Below are 9,977 nucleotides of genomic sequence, written 5' to 3'. Positions count from 1 at the left end.
TCATCTACCTGAGAGCCATAAAGGGTCAAGGAATAGTTGATGTGGTATTTGCTGCCCAACAATTCTAGGAGAAATGGCAGGAGCAGAACAGAGGTCTGTACACAATATTCCTCAATCCAACCAAAGCCCTTGATACTGTTGGTCATGAGGGCTTATGGAAGATCATGACAAGATTTGGTTGCCTGGAGTTCATCAGTATCATCCATTAGTTTCATGATGGCATGATGGCAAGAATTTTGGATAATGGACAATGCTCTAGCATTTTTCCAGTAACCAATGGAGTGACTGATAGTAACAATTCAAAGCACTTTTATGATGCTTTGAAGGCTATTTATGGGTCAAAGACCTATGGTGCCTCTCAGCTACTCAGTGTTGATGGAGCCATATTGATTAGTGATAAGGATATGATCCTAGATAGATGGGCTAAACACTTCAATAGTGTTCTCAACAGACCATCCTCAATCAATGCTTAAGCCATTGACTGTATACCTCAGGTTGAAGTCAATACCCCTCTGGCCAAACTTCCAACTGAAGAAGAGGTTTTGCAGCCTCTAAGACTGAGATGCAACAAAGTATGGATTGATTCTCTGCTGCTTGTACTAATTTTGGCTTAACAATTAACACCAAGAAAACACAGGCTCTCCACCAGCCAGCACCAGAGCATCCATTCATAGAATGATAGGTTACAGCAAATGGAGAAATTTTGAATACTGTGGATAAGTTCACTTACCTTGGCAGTATACTTTCCAGGGATATACACATAGATGATGAGGTTGATTCATGCATTGCTAGAACTAGCTCAGTTTTTGGGAGGCTCTGAAGGAAAGTGTGGAAGAGGAGAGGTATTAGACTGCCTAGCAAACTGAAGGTCTACAGAGCCATTGTGCTAACTTCACTGTTGTATGCCTGTGAAACCTGGACAATATACAAGCACCATTCCAGGAAATTGAACTGCTTACATTTGAATTGTCTTAGGAGGATTCTGATGTTCACCTGGTAAGATAAGGTACCAGGCACTGAGGTTCTTTCTTGAGCTAAACTGCCAGGCATTCAAACTCTAGTGCAGAAAGCACAACTTTGATGGGCTGGCCATGTTATTTGAATGCCAAATATATGTTTGCCTAAAAGACTATTTTACAGAGTACTCACACAAGGCAAGCACTGACACGGAGTTAAAAAGAAGTGATACAAGGACAGTCTCAAGTTCTCTCTGAAGAACTTTGGTATTGATTATGAGACATGGGAGGCACTGGCACAGGACCCAGTATGGCATGTCCACATCAAAGAAGGTGGTACGCTCTGTGGGCAAAGCAGAATTGCTGAAAAGAAACATGAGATTGGGCCAGCTAGGTGGTGCAATGGATAGAGCACCAGCCCTGGAGTCAGGAGGACCTGAGTTCAAATCTGGCCTCAGACACATAACACTTACTAGCTGTGTGGCCCTGGGCAAGTCACTTAACCCCACTGTGTAGCCAAAAAAAAAAAAGAAAGAAAAAAAAGAAACACGAGATGCACACGTTTAGAGCCATTTCCACTCCAAATGTTCACATGGACTATTTGTGCCCAACCTGTGGGAGCAGAGCCTTCCAAGCTCATATTGGTCTGATCAGCCACAATGGGGCACAATATACCTTGACCCCAAAGAGTGATGTCATTTTGGTCCTCTTTGAGCAGGAAGGAAAACCAACCAGCATACTATAGTGGACTGGACTTCTGAGTTAGAATCAGAAAGGCCTAGGTTCAAATCCTACCAAAGACATTAAGTACTCAATTTCTTTGTGCCTTAGTTTCATCACCTAAAAATGAGGAGGAATGAACTAGATGGCTTCTAAGGTACCGTCTAGATCTTGATCTATGATCCTATTTCAATAGCCTTCTAATTGGTCTCCCTGACTCAGTTCTTTCCCCATTCCAATCCATCTTACACACAGCTACCAACATGATTTTTTCCCTTAAGTACAGGTCTGAACATATAACTCCCCACTCAATAAAACTCATGACTCTATTACTTCTAGGATCAGACATAAATTCCTCTGGCTTTTAAAATTCTTTACCACCTGGCCCCTTTCTATCTTTCCCATTTTATAACACATTACTCACTTCCATTGATATCATACTCCGGCCATATTGGCCTAGCTTTACTGTAACTTTACCTAACACCTGATGCTCCATCTCTCACCTCCATGACTTTGTATTGCCTATACCTTATGCCTAGAATTCTCACTTGTCCTCACTTCCTTCTTTTAGAATCCTTGGCTTCTTTTTTTTAGGACTCCATTCAAAAGCCAAAGAGGCCTTTCCTAGTCCCATCAGCTACTTATACTTTCCCCTCTAGGGTTATGTTTTATTTACTCTATGTATCTTATCTATGCTTACTTATGTATATGTTGTCTCTCCCACAAGAATGTAAACTTCTTGAGGGCAAGGATGATTTTAAATTTTTCTTTGTATCACCAATACTTAGCATAGCACCTGGCATGTAATAAATGCTTAGTCAGTTGATCTATAGAATTAAGGAGTTGAACTAGATGACCTTTTAGGTCCCCTGTAGGTCTTAATCTGTGAACCTATGGTCCCAAACCCAGGCATTCCATGAATATGGGTCAGGTGCTCTGATCTCCTTACCTTCCATTGGGACCTAACAAATGTTCCCAAATACTGTTTCATTCCTGGGTTCCTAGAGGATTAATGCATAGTCGACTGAGGGACCCAAGGGCACTGATTTCTCCTGTGGTCGCTTTTCTCATTTCATTGTTCTGTTATTATCTGGCAATTCTGATCCTCCCCTCCAATTGCGTCCTGGTGCACCTATTTTATTGACTGTGTTATGTGGAGCCTTATCCATTCTTTACGGTTTGTTCATTGTAGTAGTTGATTCCCTGGGAGGCCCAGATGTGGAGAGATGACTATTTCCATGCCTTCCATTGCTCTTCCTAGCTCTTCATTCCTTGAATGTCTGCACAGTTGTACCATGCATAATTTTTACCCCAGACCTTTGATTCTTTTTGTAGTTTCTCTTGGTGGCCAAGCCAACCTTCAGAAGTCTGATGGGTAGGATTGACAAAACATAGTGCTCATGATGAGCCACCTGGGACTTAGACATAATCCCTGCTACCCTCGCTAGTTGAATTGTCATCAACACCCTGCCTGGAATAAAGTAACAATGAGGAATCAGGCAGATAAGAAATTCTCCAAAGTGAACCTAGGTCTTCATTGTCTTGTGACCTTGAACAAGCGACTTTTCCCCTTTATGCCTATTTTCCTCATCTGTTAGATGAAGGGAATTTGATGAAATGACCTGAAGTGGCCTCCAAGTCTCAGACTGTGAGCCCACGATCTTGGGAGAATCTTTGGCACGTAGGTTTTGTTCTGGGGGCTTTTTTGCCCCAGTCCTCTTTTCCTTGGCCTCGTTGTTTAGTCTTGGGATGTTTCTGCTTTATTTATTCTTTTTCTAACCCAAGCACTGTTTTCAAGTGTATACCTAATTTTTGGTAACCCCCAAAAGACTGCCTGTGTCAGGGAAGTTCAAGCAGAGAGTGGCACAGTGTCCTTCCTTATATTCAACATGTATGCTGCTCTTTTTGGGGGGGTAGGGCTAGGCAGTGGGGTTAAGTGACTTGCCCAGGGTCGCACAGTGTCAGGTGTTTGAGGCCAGATTTGAACTCAGGTCTTCCTGACTCCAAGGCCGGTGCTCTATCTATCGCACCACCTAGCTGCCACATGTGTGCTGCTCTTGAAGACTTAGTTGCCTCGGGTCTTTGTTAACCCATCCCCTCCCAGCTGGAATGATTTTGTAGGTAACCAAGTGCTTACAAGGTGCAGAATAGTCACCGGCCCTTTCATCTTTGCCTCAGGGATTCAGAGGACTGTCCTCTCCATCCCTTCTTCCTCCTTGCCCTGTCCCTCAATTTTTCCTTTTATAAGTAGAAAGTGAATTTCCAGGACTGGAAATTATCTATCTGGCATTTCCCCCCCCTCATTTCTTTTGGAGCTTGGCAGAGATAAGAGGCAAAACTCATTCCAAAATAGTAAGGAAAGGAAGGTCCCTTGTTTTCTGGAGCCCAAAGGGTAGGATTGCGTCAGGAAACCTGGTGCCATGCTTGCCCCCTCTTTCAGAATTGTTATACAGGCAGCCAGTAATGGAGGGCAACAGGGAGGGACTGCCCTTGTCACTTTTCTGCACTGCTCAGAACTGACCACTTGATGGCACCCTCAGATCACACTATGTGCTACCCAACTCCGCCCTCTGCCAGGTACACGTACCCTCTGATCGGAAAGAAAGCCCAGCATCTTTTTCCCCCTTTAAATTCTCCTTGCTTGCCTTTGGCCCCAGAGGAAACAGGATTGTAATAAGTAGAATAAAGGGTAGAATTCCGGGACTGGAACTAAGGATTGGACTACAACAATACACATTTTTTAAAATGTCAACAGGCCCACTTTTCACAGGCTATTCATTTTGTGACATCCCATATCATGTGTAATGTTGAAACCTCAGTTTTTTGCATAGAGATGGGCAATAGAAATGGAAGCAGAGGTGGGGATTTGGGGCACTTTGGAATAATTTTAGTTCTGAATGTGACCCCATGGGATTCAAATGACTGGCAGGGGGGCTGACCAGTTCGTTACAGAATAGAAGAACATCAGACGTGGGAGATTTCAGAGATCATACAATTAAACCTACACCAGAAATTGTCGCTGTTGTTCATTTGTCAGACTCTTCGTGATCCCATTTGGCATTTTCTTGGTAAAGATACTGGAGTGGTTTACCATTTCCTTCTCCAGCTTATTTTACAGATGTGGGTTAAGTGACTTGTCCAAGATCACACAGTTAGTAAGTATCTGAGGCCTAATCTGAACTCAGGTCTTCCTGACACCATGCCTGGTGCGCTACCCACTGCATTACCTAGCTGCCCCACATCTGAAAAGGAATTCCCTTATTACATTTCTCGTATGTACTCACCCAGACTCTGCTGGAAGACCTCCCAGTCTTGGGAAAATCACTATGGCTACCCTAGTTTCATCACCATGTAGGTTGCCTTCTTCCTCTGGATGTATTCCAACTTGTCAATATATTCCCTGATGTTCGATACCAAGAGCTGAATACAACACTCCAGATATGGTCTGGCCAGACCAGAGTTCCTTGGGATCTTTCTAATTCTGGGCTATATGTTTTCATTAAGACAGCATTCACTTTTTGCCTGCTATGTTACCCTATTGACTCACATTAAGCCTGTAGGCTACTAAAAACCCAAACCTTTAAAAAATGAACTGTTTAAGCACATCTCCTTTATCTTTTACTTGGGTAATTGGTTTTCTCGAACTCAGGTTTCAGATATTACATATATGCTTGCTATATTTTATTTTGTTAGATGTGGACCATCATTTTAACCTGTCAAGATCACTTTAAATTCTCATCCTGCCATCTAATGTTAACTTAGTTTTATCTGCAAATTCAATAAGTGTGCTTTCACCTAAATCATTCATAAAAATATTGCTCAGAATTCTACCCTGAAGAATATAAGCTCTGAAAAAAATAATTATGTTCTTATTATATTAAGAACCAGTTTTATATATAGGACCTACTTCCCCTCATTCAAAGCCAAGTCTCTCAAGGACATTTCTGACCCTGCCCAAAGAATTCACCCCCCACCCTCCATCCCACCCCCAACCATCTTATCTAGGTGGAATTCTTATCCCACCATCATTCTTTGTTCATTGCCTGGGTGGTGGTGGATTCCTTTTTATAGATTGCTGGAGGAAGAATGATCTAAGAGTAGGGATGTGATCAGTGTCGCCCAGTCCCTCATTAGAAAAAGCACACCCCTCATTATCATATTCTTTCTCTATTAATTGTTAACCAATCAGAGTTGATTTTCACTCTCAGGAATGCCCCCTTTTCCAAATCTATTTAAGCATTCAATATTCTCCAGGGGAAGTCTTTGATTGTCAAGAGAAATCACTGACCTCAATTTATTGATTATTTGCTAGCCATAATTAATAAATTGATTATTAATTACTCAGAAATGTTCTCTTGGACTTTTCATTCATCTCAGCTTCTTTAGGTTATTCACCTTCCTGTCCCACCTTTCACCCCCCATGTATCCAATCAGTTACCAATATTTGTCTATTTTACCTACACAACATGTTACCTTCTCTCCACTGCCCTTGGCCACCAACCTGGTTCTGTCCCTCATCACCTTTCATATGGAGTATTACAATAGCTTCCTAATTAGATTCCTGGGTTCCAGCTTTCTCTTCACCCATTTGTCTTCCTCACAAGTTCCAAAATGATGTTGCAAAAGTACAAGCCTGACCATGTCACTTTCTTAGGCAATATCATTTTCTATACATTCCATTTTTTACCTCATCACAATAATTGATGGTTATATCATCAGAATTTCCTTCTTCAGTGTTTCCTACCCTTTGCAGGCCTACTTCCCTTATATAATTCATGAAATGAATCCCTGACCAAAGGAGCTTATATTTTTGTGAGAAGAAAAAATACATACACATAAAAAGTAATTTCACTGAGGAGGTGCGTTATAGCAAAGACAAGAGGCAGGGAGGGGGGATGTCAGGAAAGGCCTCATGTAGGAGGTGCACTTGAATTAGACTTTAACTGAAGTTAGGGACTCTTAAGAGGTAGAAGTGAATCCTTTGGAGTCAGTCAGTAAACACTTATTAATTACCTAACTATGTGTCAGTCGTAGGGCTAAAGGGTAAGGATATAAAGAAAGGCAAAAGACAGACCCTGCCCTCGGGGAGCTCACAATCTAATCTAATTCTAGCTACAATGGACAGCCTGTGCAAAGTCCTGGAGGTGGCAGATGGAATGTTAGGTTTGAAGAACAACAAATAGGCCAATTTGATCTGAATGCAGAGTGGTTGATGGGAAGTATTGTGAAGTCAGTCTGGAAAATTAGGTTGGAGCCATAATTCGAAGAGCTTTCAGTGCAAAACAGAGGTTTTTTTTTTATTTTACCACAGAGACCAAAGGGTCCAATAGCAGTTTCTTGAGTGCAGTGGCTGATTTGGTCAGACCTGGGCTTTAGAAATATCAATTTGGCAGCTGTATACACGGAGGATGGATTGGAGAGGAGAGAGCTCGGTAGTAGGGAGACCAGTTCAATAGTCTTGGTAAGAGATGATGAAGTTAGACAGTGTCTGTGTGAATGGAGGGAAGGGGTTGAGATGCTGTGAAGGTAGAATGGGCAATAACACACAGCTTAATGAATGTCAGGGGCAGGGTTGAGGGAGCGATGTTCATCCCTCCTAACTCCCTACTTTCCACACCTCACTGATCCAGATATCACTGATATTGAAGTCAAATACGGATGAACTGAGGCAGAATTCAACTAGCACACTTTCTAGACTGGACTGACTCACCATAATACAGCAGTTTCTGTGCATTTTTACCAGGAAGTTAGCAACGTAAATGAGCTGAAAAGGAAGACAAAAATGAAGATTTTTTTTTTTGTGGTGGTCACCAACACAGACCCTTTCTGTAGATGGACTGCTGGCTTGTTCAGCCATGGTGGGAGATATCACAGCATTAGTGGGAGGCCTAGAGGTAATGGGCAGCTGTAGTTGGCATTTTAGAGTAAGTACAAAGTCCCTCAGCTCTTACCTGAGCAGGACTAGGAGCTCTACAAGGCTTACACTGGGGACAACTCCAGGGTATATTCTGTAAAGATGAAGTCTGCTGCAGGTAAATCCCTCCCTGGTTACCCTTCCTCAAACTTTCCTTCGCAGTCAGTCCTGGGGGGCAACATTAAGGGACAAGGAGGAAAGTGGTTTGCCAAGCAAAGCTGAGCTGCATAGGTACTCCAGATGGCTGAAAAGTATAATTATCCCTTTAATTGCCTCATTGAGTGGGCTTGGAGGAAGAGAGGCTAGGATGGATGGCAAATCTGTTACAGCTCTTGGCTCTCAGGCCTCCCCTTCACCTCTGTCTTTGGCAGGTGAATTTCTCCTGGCCTCAAAGTTTACCCGAGTCAGGGCTCATTCACAAAGACTTCTGCTTCTGGCCCTGTTCCCCTTGAGGTCACTGGGAATCTCACCTGCTCACAGCTGCTATTCTTTCAGGCTGGCTCATCACCAAGTAGCCTGGGAGGCTCCTCTGACCTTGTTTCAGTTTGTTCACCTTCATGGACTTTACATCCCAATTAATGCTGCTGTATGGACTCCACATACTGTCTCCCATCTTTATGAATTCACACAAACCGATATGTGAGCCACAATCCATCTTGCTGTTCCCATCTCTTTGTCCCATTCGTTCTTAACCTTCAGGACCTGTCACCAGTAAGGCATGGCGGCAGAGAATGGGAGTGGGAGTCGCGCCCTTCCCAGAAGCCATAGCGCGCAGGAACAGTGCTCAGAGCACCTCCTCCTTTTCTTATACAGGGACATTAATCTATTTAAATTTAAATTTAAATGAAGCAGGTTGTATTGACATTAAGTTTATAATAGGTAATCAGGAAAAAAGAAAATAGGAAGAAGGCTACAAGAATAAATGAGCACTGGGAAGGAGGTTTGGTTTATTCTGCTCATCTGAAGTCAGAGGCCACTATTAAATCAACTTTGAAAGTCAGGGGCACATGCCCTGAGTTTCTTCATTGAGGTCATAACCCCTGGAATGTGTATCCTCATGTAATGGAGTAATATCTAATAGTCAGTAGGCAGATATTGGGAGCTTATGGCTTTTTTTTTTCTGCCATGGTTTGCCTTGTTGACACTGCCCTACATTGAATTCTGATTCTGCCTCCCCTAGGATACAAAAATATAAGTAATGACTGTATCTCCCCTCCCCCTTCCCAGTTTGAGGGTTTTGCCCCAATTCATGTTTTCCTCAAAGGGCTAGACATTATGATTTCTGGGGTGCTCAGAGCCTCCCCTGCAAGGAACTCCTGCAAAAGAAGGGAGCAGAGAAGTTTAATTCCTGAGGCCAGAACTTCTTTACTAATTTAGCCTTTGAAATCACTTAAGAGTCCAGAGAAACTAAGAGGAATTTGTGAGTTCAGTCTTAGCATGTGCTTGTGCCCATGGTATGTATATGTGTATACGTGTGTGGAATAGACAGCTTTCTTCATGATATGGCTTTATCTGAGGGAGACTGAAGTCTCTCTCCTTCCCCTCTTCCCAGATACATATCTTTCCTGCTAGTCTGCCGTAGCCCATGAAATGCTGACCATTAGTCATTTCTTTGGGTCCGAAAGACCTCTGTTAAAATGCCAACATGTTTATATTTTTAAAAATATGTACATTTATATGTATTTAAAAGGAATAGCAAGTTGTACGTGATAGATTTGCAATTTCATGTGTAATTATCTTTTTTATTATATTATGCAAATGAAAATGCTTGTTTTACTCCATAACTTAAAAATAAAATAAATAAAAAATGCAGATGTGTTCTGGGGGAGGTATTGCACATTGAAGTAACATATGGCTGAGGCTTTCCAATTACCTAGTTATCATCTTAGAAAGGGAGCATGACACAAGGCAGCTATATGTCGGTGGAATAAGTCTGGAGCACAGGGTGCTGCCTGAGCACTATAAAAGAGGGAGAGGGTCGCTGACGACCGGGCCAGCAGGTGGTTAGAGGAACAAACAGGGAGGTGAAAGTGAGATGCCCCTAATGAATACCTGGGTCAGGCTGGCCGAGTTCCAGCTGAACACCTGGGCACAGCTTCTGCAAATGAGTTCCCTAGAACAGTCAGTTAATCATCAACTCAGCAGAGCACTCACTATTCTAGGTTATAGGGAGATAAAGATACAGTTGCTGCCTTTGAGGAGAAAATTCCTGTGTTTTTGAGGATATGTGCTCCTATTTCTCTGACAGCAGCAGTGGCAGCGGCGGCGGCAATAATAACCGACCTTTGGAAAAGGTAGGTGGAGCAGCAGATAGAGCGTCTGCTCTGGAATCAGGAGGACCTGAGTTCAAATTCCACCTCAGCCGCTTACTAACTGTGTGACCTTGA

This window comes from Phascolarctos cinereus, unplaced genomic scaffold (genome assembly GCF_003287225.1).
Source record: "Phascolarctos cinereus isolate Bilbo 61053 unplaced genomic scaffold, phaCin_HiC Scaffold_726;HRSCAF=1367, whole genome shotgun sequence".
NCBI classification, from domain to species: Eukaryota; Metazoa; Chordata; class Mammalia; order Diprotodontia; family Phascolarctidae; genus Phascolarctos; species Phascolarctos cinereus.
Note: the sequence above shows the minus strand (reverse complement) of the source record.